Below are 17,604 nucleotides of genomic sequence, written 5' to 3'. Positions count from 1 at the left end.
GGTTGCCATAGAGATAGTATTGCAATACTCAGCACTGGACAGTATTATATGAGGCTGAAAACCCATTCTTGCACACACACACACACACACACACACACACACACACACACACACACACACACACACACACACACACACACACACACAAGACAAAGCTCACAACATCACTAAAAACAAATCCATACGACAGTGAGTAAGCATATGGAAATAATTGGTGCTGGGGAAAAAATGAGAAAATTCGCTTACAACTTGAATAATTAAACTGCAGGTGTTTCATAGTAGAGAAAAAGAAAGGGTATAGAGAGAGAAAGAGAGGAAAGAGAACAGAATTTTAAAAGTATAAATTACTGTAATGATTAGAAAGCTGAGAAACGTCAGCACACTATTAGCTCAGATCAATACTTTTCAGACAGTCGATAGTCAGAAAACTTCCTGTGCCATGTTTAGGCTCTTCTGCCATCTACAGGCACGAAAAAATGCTTTCATAAAAAATATGCTGCTTTTGTATTGATAAAGCCTACCAAATACCAACAGAACAAAATGTTTCTATCTCTCAGTAAGTAAATCTCATAATAATACTCATCGGTGTCATTTAATTTTGAGTACGATTTTTTTGGGACATACCTATTGACTTTGAGACGATGCAACTAGAAGTGCTAAAATGCTAAACTTTTCAGTAAAAAAAATAAAAAAAAGACATTATCCTTGCAGCACTCTATATGGCAGCTGTTAAAGTTGCACCAGTTACAAGGCTCAATCATCTTTTTGCAAGAGCTTATGTAAAATGTTCATGCACATTAACTGGATAAATCTAAAAATATATAATTTTTAGCATGATTTTAGCAAAATAGCTAATATGATATATGATACTTTTGTTTTACGTAACAGAATATTGACAAATTCTTACAATTCCCTTCGATGACGCTAGTGGCATACACAGACAGTTGGGCTTTTATTCAACATCATGGTTCACATCCAGCGAGGTTACATCAGGACAAAGAGAGTTTCTCACACGGCTGGAGTTTGGCTTAAGTTCGGCCACAGACACTGGCAATGCTCACACATCGCTAACACAGATCCAGCACAGTGCTAATCAGAACACAGGACAGTGTAAGCATTGTTCCTCATGTGGAAATGGAGCATGCAAGGACCAGGCCCTCTCTGAACCTATACTGTGTAGAATGAGGACTGGACAGGAGAAAGAATGAAGAATCGGACTTCTAATGGCCAGAAATAACACACAAATGCTAATTAGAAGAACACATTTCTTTCCCAGTTAAGATTTATTAGTCATTGTTTGATGAAAACCAAATTATTCTATGGGTGATTGAAAAAGAAACACGTTTTAGACTGACTATTCTTACTTCATTTTGCATAAATCAATAATTAAAAAATAAAGTCTCTTACAATAGGAAGTACATTTGGCACTAAAACCCCTTTTGGCACTTTTGGCCCTTTGGTTAGGACAAACTGCATTTCTAAAACATTACACTGCTCATAAACCATTACTTATTACATAACAAACCTCAAACATCACCAAAATATGTATGTATTGCCACAAAACATAAAAATTATAGTCTAAAAATTAAAAACACAACATAAAATCCTCATCAATCAACACAGTAATATCTATGTGAGACCGGTATTGATGTGGCAGGAGTTTGATTTTCCATTCAAATTGAAGCCATAAACATTCAAAAGCTTAAGGCATTACTTCATGGAGCTATGAATTATGGATGGAAAACCTACACTCAGATTCTGTTCTCTCATATATGCAAATACAAACGCATGCATTAGAGTAACAAAAGGAAAATGGAAATCTCTGCTTGTTCTGTATGTAAAATGACTGATATGGTATTAAACTTTAATGAATGCTTCAAAAACAAACAGACAGTTCCCAGGCACTGATATAGTTATTTACAAAAACGGATCTTTTCCCATTCAAAAACCAATAAACTATAGTCTGTTTTAGTCAGTGAATTAGATGACCCTGTGTGAACTGCATGTTAATCTTGCATTTGAGATTATTCTTACAATGTAACAGCAGATGTAATGATACATCATTAATGTGTTAGACGAGAAGCTGAAATTGTGATTAATTCTGTCAACGGCTTTAAAAGCTCTAAAAAGCCATCAGTCATAGACAATCATTTCTCAGAACCGATGTAATGATGTGATAGGGATATCATTATTTTTCTCTTGTACAAGGAGACCTTTAATATAAAAAAGTGGAAATCAATACATACGTGGGAGAGACTTCAAGTTAGAAATACTTCTTAAACCTCACCAGGAATAGCACATATTGACATGGTATGTACTTAACACTTTTACACTGACGAAGTGTATTCTTTGTACAGGTGTGTAGTATATCAGTATAAACACATTCCAGGACATACTTACTACATCCACCAGGTTGGCATTGCCAATGTATTTTTGACTAAATACATTTTAGATGAATGAAAAGATAAAGATACATAAATATATAGAGAGATGACTATGTGAGAGTCAGAATCAGTCAGTCAGAGCCCAGTCTGACCCACTAGCTGGTTAACCTAATCTTACACTGTACAAATATAGGGCGGCAGTTCGAGAGATAATCTACTCCTTTAATCATGGGAAATCCTTTTCACAACAGGCAAGCACTGACACAGAGATGATCCATTAGAGGAGGAGGGCTTTCAGGCCTTCTTTCCTCTGCAAACATACAACCATTATCAGTCAAAATTATCCTTGTGTACAATACACACTGTATGAAATTGAAATCATTGTCAAGTTGCAATACTTCACTATTCAATTAAATGCTGTTCAAACACACATTTAAGAAGAATAAGCACATTGCAATTTAAAACACTTAACATATAAATATATTTCCAAGTTAAACTGTATATTCAATAAAAAGAAATGTACATGGAACTTGATTTCCTTCATTGTGAAAAGTGGATGTTACAAATGGAGCCAGGATGGATGGGAGGGTTGAAAAAGCAAGAGGGATTTATGACATCAAAAAAAAAAAAAAAAAAAAAAAAAGAAGATTATAAAGACAAACTCTTTTTTTTAATTTGGAATACTGAGCACCAATGATTCATGCACAGTGAAATGAGGATATGCACAAAGAAAGTAAACCAGGTCAATTTCTTTAGTTCATGTTCACTTTAACACTATAAATACTTATTAATGGGCTAATGCTAGATCTTTTACTATAGCGTTGCATGGTACAGTTTGCATCAAGGGAAATGACTGTTAGTACTTAAGATTATTAAAACTAGGGCTGACCTAATGACTATACTGGCAAAGAACAAGCAGTTCTCAATTATGCCAGCTGACACTGCACCTCTAAACAGGAAAATAATTGTGTGTATAACAGAGTGAAGCTGGTAAATCACTGACAGAACTGCAGTTCTGACCTTTGAGCTCACTTGTTGCAGGGCTTATGCGTAGGCATTCTAGGCACGTGCCTATGTTTGGGGCAATTAAGATGAGGAGAAAAAATATTTGATTATTATTATTTTACTCTAATGCTAAAATTACTTAATAAAATGTAAAAAATCATCAATGTCAGGCAGAAACCTCATAGGACCTATTTTAACGATCTGAAACACAAGTAACTTTGTGGGCGGATCTCGGGCGCTGTTGCTATTATACCGGCGGGATAAATGACTCTTGCGCCCGACGCAGATCTAAAATGGGTTGGTCTGAAGGAGCTACATTACTCATAGGTGTGGTTTGGGCGTAATGTGAAATAAACCAATCAGAGCATCATCTCACATTCCCTTTAAGAGCAGGCGCCTTTGTTCCATAGCGGATTGCTATTATAACGGCGGATTTGCCAGACGCACGCCAGGAGCGGTTCACAGCCGAGGAGACCGACGTCTTGTCAGGGCCGTAAAAGACAGAGAAGTGACATTGTATGGGGATGGGAAAAATCCATCCAAATAAGCTTCGGTTAAACATGTGTATAATAATTTGGGTAAATGTGTAAGCTAGATTTATGCCTTGTGCACACGCTACATTATGGCCAAGCATGCGCCCTTAAAAGAGCATCTGAATAACACGCCACTGACTTTAGACTAGGTTTTTCCTGGTCTGTGGCAGAATTGTTTTTTGGAACTGCAAAATAGCACCAGGGAACGTTTGCGCCGGAACACGCCTCCTCTTTTCACTGAACCACCCCCGGGAGCGCGAGTTCATTCCCTAATTTACCGACGTGCGTCTGTGGAGGGAAAAGTCCGCTGTGTGTCGGGTGCAAAATAGGAATGATACATGCATCGGTGTACAAAGTCAATTGCGCTGGGTGCAAGATAGGGCCCAATATCTCCATATTTCGTCTTTTTTCATAAATCATTGCTAATTGGTCACCCATTACGTCTGTCTGTGGGTTTTGCAAATATTTAACCAATGAAAAGCATTAAAAAGAGCTTGTGACTAAACCTCGTAGCTCCATTGGCTCCTTTCGGTGAACCCTCATAACTCCACCCGGCTCTATTGTGAAAGAAGTGGCGCACAGATTTCGGACCGTCTAGGTAAAGGATAAAGAACTGATTGTTTGAATAAGTACAGTGTTTTCTTTACTCAAGAAACATTATATATACACTCACCTAAAGGATTATTAGGAACACCATACTAATACTGTGTTTGACCCCCTTTCGCCTTCAGAACTGCCTTAATTCTACGTGGCATTGATTCAACAAGGTGCTGAAAGCATTCTTTAGAAATGTTGGCCCATATTGATAGGATAGCATCTTGCAGTTGATGGAGATTTGTGGGATGCACATCCAGGGCACGAAGCTCCCGTTCCACCACATCCCAAAGATGCTCTATTGGGTTGAGATCTGGTGACTGTGGGGGCCATTTTAGTACAGTGAACTCATTGTCATGTTCAAGAAACCAATTTGAAATGATTCGAGCTTTGTGACATGGTGCATTATCCTGCTGGAAGTAGCCATCAGAGGATGGGTACATGGTGGTCATAAAGGGATGGACATGGTCAGAAACAATGCTCAGGTAGGCCGTGGCATTTAAACGATGCCCAATTGGCACTAAGGGGCCTAAAGTGTGCCAAGAAAACATCCCCCACACCATTACACCACCACCACCACCAGCCTGCACAGTGGTAACAAGGCATGATGGATCCATGTTCTCATTCTGTTTACGCCAAATTCTGACTCTACCATCTGAATATCTCAACAGAAATCGAGACTCATCAGACCAGGCAACATTTTTCCAGTCTTCAACTGTCCAATTTTGGTGAGCTCGTGCAAATTGTAGCCTCTTTTTCCTATTTGTAGTGGAGATGAGTGGTACCCGGTGGGGTCTTCTGCTGTTGTAGCCCATCCGCCTCAAGGTTGTGCGTGTTGTGGCTTCACAAATGCTTTGCTGCATACCTCGATTGTAACGAGTGGTTATTTCAGTCAAAGTTGCTCTTCTATCAGCTTGAATCAGTCGGCCCATTCTCCTCTGACCTCTAGCATCAACAAGGCATTTTCGCCCACAGGACTGCCGCATACTGGATGTTTTTCCCTTTTCACACCATTCTTTGTAAACCCTAGAAATGGTTGTGCGTGAAAATCCCAGTAACTGAGCAGATTGTGAAATACTCAGACCGGCCCGTCTGGCACCAACAACCATGCCACGCTCAAAATTGCTTAAATCACCTTTCTTTCCCATTCTGACATTCAGTTTGGAGTTCGGGAGATTTTCTTGACCAGGACCACACCCCTAAATGCATTGAAGCAACTGCCATGTGATTGGTTGATTAGATAATTGCATTAATGAGAAATTGAACAGGTGTTCCTAATAATCCTTTAGGTGAGTGTATATATAAAGGCTAATCAATGTTTTATGTATTTGAGGAGCGGAGAAGAGTGTCTTAGTTTAGCATTTGTCGTTGTTTTAAATAGCCTGTTTGTGGCACTTTATCTTTTTATAATATAAGATGTTGGCCAAATGACAGAAAAAACTGAGCGCCCACAGCTACAGTTAAAATAAACATCATAAAATGTAAGTTGATGAAAACGTAATGCGATGCACTTAGTACTGCCTCAGATGCAGCCCAAAATATATTTTTTTGCCTGTGATGTGTCACAATATGAGGTAAATCCAGCCCTGCTCGCATATACTTCTGACAGTATTAAGTTTAATACTTAAGTACCAAACTTAAATACAGGCAAGGTTTAGCTATGAGCCTGCATGTCCAACAACTTCTTTGCAAACAAAAAGCCATAAAGAAATACAGATTTGCACAACCAAATACACACAAATTACAGCTGATTAATTTTTACGTAAAGCAAATCAACCAACCAAAAAAGGCCATGTTTACCAGACACTTGATACCAGTGCCGTGCAGAATACAGGAGATCGAATTGCCCAGTTACTGTCAGTCCGGATGCACAGATGATTCCTGAATGATGCATTCCTGCAGCTCAAACAGTATAGAGCATGGTGCTTGCGACGTCAAGGTCATGGGTTTGATTCCCAATGTATGAAACAATGTATCTTGAATGCAATGTAAGGTGCTTTGGATTAAACTGTGTGCCAAATGCATAAAAGCTTAATAATCACCCAGAGATATATTAATAGTTGGATATATATATTTCCTACTTTATCTGCATACATTTAGTATACTCACATAAGCAATATATATCAGCATACATAGAATGTACTCAAGTAGGGCGATAACTCAACTACTTGATTACTTGTAATGCTGCAAAATGTAAACTATATTATACTATGTAAAGTATATTATTTTATATACAGTTTATTTGATTTATTATAAACTTTATTGAGAAAAGAACTGGGACCAATGACAAAAGAAGGCACACTATGGTATAACAAACTCATTGGGCCTGGGGATGAGTGGGGGGCAGGTACATTAAACAACTTTCTCCTCCTGGACATACTGTGAAATTACAACCTTGTATGAGCAAAATACAGATACTGTAGCATCTGGACAAATCAATCAGACACACACAAATTATTCATTATATTTAAAGGGATACTCCACCGTTTTTTCATATTAAACTATGTTATTCCCTTAACTAAGACGAGTTGATATAGGAATAGCACTTGAAGTTGGAAGCACTTCGACTCGGCACAGTAAAAAGTCACATTGGTTCTAATGACAGAAGTGAGAGGGAGAGGATTTTTCAGGAGTGACTTTTTACTGCGCAGAGTCGAAGTGCTTCCAACTTCAAGTGCTATTCCGCCATACATATCCTTTTTACCCAATTAGAAAAGCGCCACGTTTTATTTTGTGTCACCATACTTGGTCGTGTAACTACACGTGTAACTGTATTTAAATAGGGAAAACGTGGAGGTGTTTGGTCGCTTCTAGCTTCATCTCTGTTTGGTTCCTAATGAATGAACTAGGCTAAGCTAAGTGCTATCAAAGTGTCGCCGCGTGCCAGAGTGATTGAGTGCACGCACTGAGACAAGAGAGGTATGCATCAACTCGTCTTAGTTAAAGGTGCTCTAAGTGATGTCACACGTTTTTTAGGCCAAAACATTTTTTGTCACATACAGCAAACATCTCCTCACTATCCGCTAGCTGCCTGTCCCCTGAACACACTGTAAAAAAACGCGGTCTCTGTAGACACCACAGGCTCCACAAACGGCAACAAAAACAAACTGGGCTCACCCGTACCACGAAACACAACAAACAGTGCTCCAGCCAATCACCGACAAGAAGTATTTGAGGGTGGGGTTTGGGGGTTAGTGCGCGTGCACATGAAGGGGGTGTGTGGAGGAGAGAGAAGCATGAAGAGGGAAGTTTGAATTATGGCCGACACACGACCAAAGAGACGACGTTCCGATGAACAAATTGCAAAGAAGAGGGACAAGGATAAGGGACAAGGATAAGGAACGCGCGAAGTCCCGAATTTACATTGGAAAAACCCTCGAAAGGTGGCGAGAACTCCGGCGGCACAAGGGCTTCCAATCCGACATTCAGTTGCTCTGTTTTTGCAGAACAGGTAAATCCATTTTTCTTTCTAAATTGACGTTCATGTTCGCCAAACCAACACAAGGATGTAATTAGCTAGAACTATGCAGTCAGCGTTAACTTTGGTGAATACAACATATATGTTTCTAGCAGCTAGCGATCAATCTCTATTGTAAATGGTCAAGCAAATTCACAGTAGGGCGACAATTTGTGTGAATGATTGTTTTCACCCACTGTTTGTTATGGATTTGAATGTTCATTTATAGGCTATTGACAACTTTGACTAAATTTGTTTACGCCGCCGCCGTTGTTTATGCTCACTGGGAAACGCGAAGCTAACGTTATCTTGCTATTATTGCGTCCTTGTATGGGAGCTAACGTTATAGTTATAACCTCAGGTGGCGAAACGATTTTAAGACAATGTTTCTCTTTTTCTGCATTCTGTTCTGCAATATATAAAAGCATTTATCTAACTTGGTGACATTACACATTGAATGAAGTATCAGTAAAACTTAACTTTGTTTTTAGTGACTACTTTGACTTTCCTTTATGCCGGAAGGGAGGGGAGGAGGGAGGAGACGGGATGAGGAGGAGGGAGGGTCTAGCTAGCCTCCGTTTTGTTTGACAACAATTCGAATGTCAACACTCCCGGCATCACTTAGAGCACCTTTAAGGGAATAACATAGTTTAATATGAAAAAACGGTGGAGTATCCCTTTAATGAATAATCCAGCAAACTCACTCTCCCAACAAAGGTCTATGAAACTTCCCCCAAAACTAACCTCCCAAATGAAGCTAACACACTGGCAGAACCCGGTGTCCTATTACAGGACACATTAAGACTGATAACACTTTTTACAACCCAAAAAGGAAAAGTGATTCTCACTTAATTATTGCTGAGAAGGAGAAATAAACCCATTTAATCCTATATATTCTATATATAACCACTTAAGAAATGTATAAACAGTCAATTTTCCCATCTCATTATATTCCTTTTATGTGGTTTGGCCTATGTACTCTTTTAAACTCTTTTGGGTTAATGTTTCAGACTTGCATACTATGGTTAACCAAAATCATGTGTAGCATGTTCAGTCTCTATAAACTCCAATCTTCGTCCCCCATTTGTTATACATTACATTTTGCAAACTTTGTGACGCATTAGTATTTTAAGAATCTTTTGTCAAACACCCAATCGGATTACATGTTCAAAGGCCTGCTTGAACAAAAGGTTGTAAAGAAATTCCCTCCAAAAGGAACAACTTCTTATTGGCTCACAACCCTCCAGAGGGTGTGACATCTTCACGCTATAAAAATCACTGATCACAAGATCACGCCTCTAAAGGCTGATTTATACTTCTGCGTCGGACCTACGCCAGAACCTCTAGTCTACGCTGTAGGCGTAGTTGGTTTTCATTTATACTTCTGCGTTGTTGTCCACGTTGACGCGCAATTACACATGCAGAGGGAGCATGTGAAACCTGAGGGATGGGTTCTAGCAAACCAATCACAGCACTTGTGGTCCGTGTAGAATTGACGCGTTGTTACATTTTTGGAGAGGTGCACGTCAGGGTACACCAAAGGGTACGCGTGCTACACACATCCTAAGACGTAGCTACAGCGTGAGTTCGACGCAGAAGTATAAATTGGGCTTTAGTCTCTTAGCCTCTTATACTCTCTTAGTTCCTTTCTGAAATCCTGATGTGAAGATGATGCTGAACTAGAAGTTTTCTAAGGACCCCCAAGCTTGTGCCAGGCTGCGGCCTTGTCTTTCCATTCACCAAAGATCCTCTGACTCCCACTGGTTCTCTCTCTCATCAAGACAACATCAGCAAAGATCAACTGGAGCCTCAACAAATTGCATCAGGACAGTTTAATTCAAATGGGCGAGACATGCAAGTATCAAACTTATTATTTGATACATTAAGTATCCTTACCCCTTTTAAAGAAGGGCGTGTTAGAACTAAACTGATGGTTTGCTCAAGGCTGTTGATCTGCTGAATTTCAAGCAATGCTATAACTTCTTGCTTTCCTGAATTCTGCTTCAGCTCTCTTTCCCTTGGTAAACTGTATGCATGTATGTATGTGTATGTTAGAGTAGTTTAAGTGTTTAGTCTAGTTAATAAAATCTTGTTTATGTCACACGTAAAGTTGTCCGTGTTTCAAGCTCATGTATACTGGAGTCCCTTATCATGCAGATGTTGACTACTTGCTCTTAGTAGTACTGTACAGTAAGAAAGACATTTCCTATATCCCGGAAATGAACACTTCTTAGAATTAATAAACAATTAACACTGAGTGTTCACAGCACAAACAGGTTAATTGATTATAATATTAATTTGACTACAATAAGTTCATTCTATTAACTGATCCAAATAGTCATAATCAATTATAACAAGTTATGATTGATTATTAATATTTCTTTAGAGTTAATTTGTATATTCATATGGCTTTATTCTTAATCTGCTAATATGACTATAATGCAGTATTCCTTATTGCAAAAAACAACATTGCAGTTTCAGGGATTCTCCACTCAATAATGAAAATTCTCTGTGCTGACAGTTGGCCGGAAGCGATGATTTATATGTTTAAAATATAAGTATTTTTCTCACACACAGCTATCATTTCACTTCAGAAGACATTGATTCAGCAACTGGGGTCATATTACCATCGTGTTCGATTTGCGTGGCTTTTGAAGAGTCAGCTTTGAGAGAGCCATCAAATTGCATTAAATAGACTCACAGTCACAGAGGTGGATTCTGTTTCTAAAAATCTCTGGTCGTGTTCCACAGACGTAAATCATATACATCTGGGACTGCATAAGAACATTTTTGGGTGGAGTATCTCTTTAACAGCTTTTCTTTTACAGCTACAACGTGTTTGGTAAATATCATCCTCAGGAAGTTCAAAGTGAGGAAAAGAAAAACAGCTCTCACCACAAATGACAGCTCAACTGACCACTTGTCCATGCAAACCAGAGACGGAGCTGTTCTCATCAGACCAGACTGCTTCAAAGCTCACAGGGTATCAGATGAAATCTCCTTCTCAGCAGCCTGGTTTCTCACTTAGGCCTGAGTCAACTGGGTCTACGTAACAAAGACATCTGTTCTCTCAAAAGGCGGAGTGAGAGGAGAACACATTACTGTATGAAAAACCTCAATATGGCACCTCACACTAAAATCCGCAGCTAACTGGGAAAGCTAGCTTTATCACTAAAAAGGGTGACATGGGTTAAAGTTGTGGGTCATAATAATAGTTTTCTCTGAATGTTTTGTTTGAAAAATGTAACAGATTGTGTGTGAAGAGAAGTGCTAGATTTCCTCATAAACACAGCAAACAAACTTCATAGAGTAGAAAAGCATTGATGGACGCATTTGAAATCATGACCCTACAGATGAGTATTATGTAATGGCAGCTGCAGGAGCATGTATGTCATGCCTGGGTCACTGCTAGTGATCCCTACTGTGGCAAGAAATTTAAATGAGCTGGTATCCTTGTATATTTTTAAAAGTTTAACCTTAACAATTTAAACACCCTATGGCTATAAAAAGTAATCCAAAATTAACCATCATGTAAATCAAAAACCTGATCATAACTCAAAGCCTGACTTCAACTACAGTGAAACGCACCCAGAATCTCATATCACATCATCCAAGATATTATGCAAATTAATCAGATCTAATTAAGGTTGGGACAGGATGTCATCCTGCAGGTGGAAGCGACAGCCAGATTTTTAATTATTTGGAACATAAAAGACAATAGATTTTCGTCAGTGCATCTTTGTACTTTAAATATCAATATGTATGTTTAAAAATATCTATCTATTTTCTGAATGCATGTTTTTGTTCTCATTGTGATAAACTTATCCATTTATATGTTTCATTTTTTAAATAAAAAAAATAACATATTTTGATAGACCTCTCTCTGTTGATGTATTGCCAGACATATTTTAGACCGCATAAACCTCGTCCCGTTCTTACAATTGACTGAAAGCTTGCATTTAGATCTGCCTCCATCCAATCAACATTTCTTGTTCAGAAGTGTTATTTATTTATTTAAAAATTCATGTTGGAGAACTGAACATGGTCGATATTAACTCATTTCAGGAAAAAAAACTTTTGAAGATAACAAAACATCTATTTTTTCTATTCCACAGAAGAAAGAAAAGCATAGGGTTAATGACGGAGATGATTATATACAGTCTGAATTCTCATAGGTGAACTATCCCCTTAAGAGAGAATACAGAGAATACAGAGAATAAGTGTGTGTGTGTGTGTGTGTGTGTGTGTGTGTGTGTGTGTGAGTGAGAGAGAGAGAGAGAGAGAGAGAGAGAGAGAGAGAGAGATCCCTTCTGTTTGCTGATGATCTGGTGCTGCTGTCTCCCAGTAAAGAGTGTCTACAACAGCATCTAGACCTCCTGCACAACTTCCGTCAGTAATGGGCCCTGGGCCCAGTTAACCCCAAAAAGACAAAAATAATGATATTCCGAAAAAGACCCAGCCACCAAGACCAACATAATAGCTTTAAATTAAACATGCTCCTTGGCATAACTATTAACAACACAGGAAATTTTAACAAAGCTTAACGTCCTCAGAGACAAGGCACAGAGAGCTTTTTATGCAATTACAGTAAGAGAAAAATCAAAATTGGCATCCAAATCAGAGTCTGACTAGAAATATTCAAATCAATAATAGAACCCATGGTGTGAAGTCTGGAGCCCACTCACAAACCAAGAGTTTACTAAATGGGACAAACAATTGAGACTCGGCAGACCGATCTATGCTAAATCTGAGTACAGCACAAAAGCCCAAATAATGCCTGCAGAGCAGAATTAGGATTATACCCACTTATAATCACTTTTAGGACCATAAATTCCATGCCCACCTAAAAAATTGTGATAAACAGATCCTCCATCACAAAGCCCTGAACTACCAAGAGCTGACGCCAGAAAGAAACGCCCTCGGCCAAGGGTCTTAGAGCTGACTACACAAACCAAAACATAAAACTTAGCCAGACCAAACCAAATAATTAAAACACAAAAAGAAAAATACCTAAAACATTGGCCAGACACAACAGCCCAACAAAGTAAATTGGAATGCTGTTTGGCCCTAAACAGAGAATATAATTTGGCAGGATACCTGAGTACACTGACAGACCCTAAGCTTAGAAAAGTCCTGAGCATGTACAGACTTTCTTTCTATTTGAGAGAGAGAGAGAGAGAGAGAGAGAGAGAGAGAGAGAGAGAGAGAGAGAGAGAGAGAGAGAGAGCGCAAAGAGCAAATGAGTGAGAGAAGTTCATAAAAATGGAGAATTCAATCTTTCAGTAGTAGTTCCATTCCCTCACTTTCAATGTGGACGTCAAACAAATTTCCACAATGAAAAAACAGGCTTGATAGATTTTCCAGTGGTGTGGTGAGTGTGGATCTGTGAGTCTCACTAAAAGCGAAAGGTCTTCATAATTTCACCAAAGCACAGCAATATAAGACACTGAGACGTCACGACTTCATGTGAAGAAGGGAAAATCATTAGATGAAGTGTCTGGGAGAGACATTTTCTAGAGCTTTCTTCTTCAGTTGTTAATGATGTAATTGGTGGCAGTTGTAAAATTATGGGTACATTGCCATGGAAACAAGCCTCGAGCTGACAATAACTTAAGCGATATGAGTTTGTCAGCCTTTAAAACAAAAGGCTACTTTGCAAGTTCAGGAAACTAAGCATTATTAGTCCATACAAAAACTGTGTTCTTTTCCTTTTAAGAGTACGGTGTACTGAGACTGTTTAACACAGGTCTACTAATGTAGTCAAGCTAAAAAGCATCAACATCACTGTGGACCAATTAAGCTTGACCTGCTGTTTACAGCAGTGGCATAATGTAATGAGAAGGAAGCAGTGATGTTCTCTCTGATGAGCTGCTCTATGACGTTTGCTGTAGCCTGGTTCCGCTGTAAATTAAGTTAGGAGTGCAGCTCAGCAGAAGCGAGAGGGACATTGAAAACCCTGCTTGTGGTTTGCATTGAGTATCTAAGATGTCTAGCAGCACAGATTTGACAAATTACAAAAAAATCTGAATAAACTGAAAATTCCATGATTAAATCGCAAAAAGAAACTATCGGAGAACGGGAAGTGATCATAATACTGAAGCTAAGTGTCTTTTCCATCTTTCCATGCACTAAAAAATAATGGAATACAAAAAATGTCTGCAAGTGGATATTGCCCATTTTCTGTTATAGTAATTGCTTTGCTTCCTAATGGATTTAACAAGCAAACCTGTTTTTTGTATACATAACAAAAACGGTGTGAAATTAAAGGAAAAGCACACTTACTGTACAAATGAAAAATCTGTAATCATTTATTCACCAAAACAACTAAAAAAAAGAGATCTTGGTTACACTATATTTTGATGATCCCCTTTCAATATTCTGTTGACTATAAGTACCATTGCACCTACATGTCAACTAACTCTCATTAGAGTGTTAGTAGAGTATTAGTAGACTGGTAGGGTTATGGTTATGGTTAGTAGAATAAGTTGACATGTACTTGCAAAGTCAGTAGAATGTCTGTTGGGTGACCATCAAAATAGCAGATATTAAGCAGACAGTCTACTAATACTCTAATGAGAGTTAGTTGAAATGTAGATGCAAAGTTACTTATAGTCAAAATAGAGTGTCTGCAGGGGACCATCAAAATACAGTGTTACCGGGTTCTTTTGCAGAACTTCAAAGCTGCTTTTTCCATCAAATGAAAGCAAATGGGAACTGGGCTGTCAAGTCCAAAATGACCAAACCTTACAAATAGTCTAAATGAACCTTAAACCCATTAAATAGTTTTGTGTGAGGAACAGAACCCACTGAGTCCCGCACATGACATGGAATCAAGCCACAATTTTAATTTGAGGACATTTTATTAATTTGTTCCCTTGTTTAAGTAGAAATGAAGGCCACATTGTAATACATTGTTTCCTCATTTTTATTGAGGTAAATCGTGGCCACGACTATTTCGTTACATTATTTTAATTTAGATAAATTACGGCCAAGATTTATTTAACTAAAACGATGGAACAAATCTGTACAATGTGGCCGCAAATTAATATAGTTGTGGGAACGACTTATTAATGCGAGACCACAACATTTTTTTGGCCTCACTTGTCATGTGCAGGAATTCATACCGAAAAAACTTTTCAGATATTAAAACTTCCAGGACAACCAGTGACTAAAGATGTCATCAAACCTCCCATCACTCAGCATTCTATGACTTTAAGCTCAGCATTCATACCATCCCGGCAATGTGTAGATCACATGATCGCTGGATTCTCAGTGTCCTTTAACAAGCCCACAGGACAAAGAGCGTTTAAAAATAGAACAGACACCCAAGCTGCTCTCATCCATAATAAATGGTAGTGGATATCCAGTCAGCAGGCCTCACCTGCTCCCTACACACACTCACACACAGCAATCACACAGTGTACTAATGAGGCCAGTGAACTACATATTACACACATTTAGAGTTACACAAACGAAAAGTATTTCAAACTTCTTACATACTGTTATAGATTACATTATATTAAAGCACAGAACAGATTCTAGGCTAAATAGAATACAAAATATGATACAGTGCTTTTGGTGACAGTCACATTACAATTTACTCCCCATGTTCATTGTTGATTATTCAGACTAATAGTAACTTGATCTGTAATAGCGAGAGTTCAATCTAACGTATGCTGTCCACAGTCCATCTGGGAGGGTAACAGACACCACAGGCAGGGCCTTTGATATGTGTTACAGAACACAGATGCACACATGCACAAACATCATGAAAGAAACAGACACAGACAGCTGTGTGATTGCCACTGTGAATGAACTGCACTAGCTTACTTACGCGTGTGTTGGGGAAGATGTAGGTCATTCATTGAAATGTAACACTCATATTGATCCGAATGCACATTCATGCCTCTGGCCGCCTATCTTCAGTCTGATCTCACGACAGCCACAGTGGTATATGGTTTGAACGTTTAAAGAAAATCAGGAGAGATCAGTCACATAATCTATCGTGTGATCAGAAGTGTTAAGCTTTTTACAACATACAGTTTAAGTAAGTGCATACAAGAGCTTGTAAGAGCTCGTCAATCTATCACGCCTTGAATTAATCTGTACATAGTGTGAGCATGTGTTTGTAGGAGGGTTAATGACATATTAGCGATAAAAGAAAAGGAAAAATCATATTTATGGATATAAAAAGATTTTCAAATATTAATAAGCAGTGAAGTAGTTTTATTAAACTATTTTTTTTCCTGAGAAATAATAATAAATGATTAATCCAAATTACACTACCATTCAAATGTTTGGGGTCAGTAAGATTTTTTTAAGAAATTATGCTTTTATTCAGCAAGGATGCATTAAACTGATCAACAGTGACGGTGAAGACATTTACAGTTACAAAAAAATACTATTTCAAATAAATGCTGTTCAGGATCAGGATCAAAGAATCCTGAAAAGAAACCTGAATCACAGTTTCGCAAAACTGTTTTCAACATTGATAATCATGAGAAATATTTCTTGAGCACCAATATGATCATATTAGAATGATTTCTGATGGATCATGTCACACTGAAGGACTGGAGTAATTCAACATTGCCATCATAGGAATACATTTAATAACATTTAAAAAATATATTAAAATAGTTAACAGTTATTTAAAATGTAACGAATTATTATTATTATTATTATTATTAAAATGTATTATTAAAAAATGTCACAATATTACTGTTTTTACTGTACAGTTTTTTTTTGTTTGTTTTTTTCGTTACCGACCCCAAACTTTTGAACTACTTAAGGTTTCTTTTCAAGAATATAATTATTTTAATGAAGCTTTTTTCTTCATTGTGTTATTATGCCAAAATGTTAGCTAAAGCTCTGAGAACATTCCATGTTAGCTGGGGAGAGACACCGGAAAGAGAAAAAGAGGAAAAATATGCCATTAATTATGTTCTTTTGATTGAGAGCTGAAGTATGTGAAAATAAATATAGGAGGCATTGACCCAAAGTACCATTAGTGGACCATGACATTCCTGTTTACCGGCCATTAAACACACTTAACTGAATAACTGTGTGTGTGTGTCATACAGTTAAACCATCAGTTTTTCTCCTCTTTCGACATGGATGATAATCAAAGATGTCATTAAAATGTACAGCACTAAGTCACAAAGCCAAACTTAATTGATGTCAAAAGGGCAAATCCAAAGTCTAATCCTTGAACCGTGAATAACCATGGTAACACAAGCTGGACAGAAAAAACCCCTGGTCTGATTCAAAACCTTGTGGGTCGACCCACAAATCTAGGGAACTGTCACTGGGCCTTCCAGTAGCAGGACATGGCTAAACAGAGAATATATTTACTGCGGAAGTGGACATATCAGCATTTTAATGTAGTGACTTCCCATTTAGCTCTGTGAATTGGAGTTCACCAAATGAAGGGAGAGTTTTATGGCCTGCTAATGGCCATACTGGTGACAGATTAAACTTCAGCAACTTTCATGTTCACTCTTATATTTGGGATTGAACCTGCAATCTTTGTATTACCTACCCAATTTCTTATCAAATAGGGAATAACGCAACATTTGAGTGTGTGAAAGTGAAGAGGCCGAGTACAACCAATAAAACTAAAAACAATTCAGCA

General features: G+C 38.1%; 1 protein-coding gene across 2 annotated transcripts in view; it reads right to left on the bottom strand.

Annotated features, from left to right (window-relative positions):
• dock9b (dedicator of cytokinesis 9b) overlaps positions 1–17,604 on the bottom strand; it is an 87,137-nt gene that overhangs the window by 66,793 nt on the left and 2,740 nt on the right. The gene's annotated exons all lie outside the window — the stretch shown is intronic.

The sequence above is a fragment of the Leuciscus leuciscus genome, assembly GCF_965113295.1.
Source record: "Leuciscus leuciscus genome assembly, chromosome: 14".
Lineage (NCBI taxonomy): Eukaryota > Metazoa > Chordata > Actinopteri > Cypriniformes > Leuciscidae > Leuciscus > Leuciscus leuciscus.
Note: the sequence above shows the minus strand (reverse complement) of the source record. Positions and strands in the feature narration are given on the sequence as shown.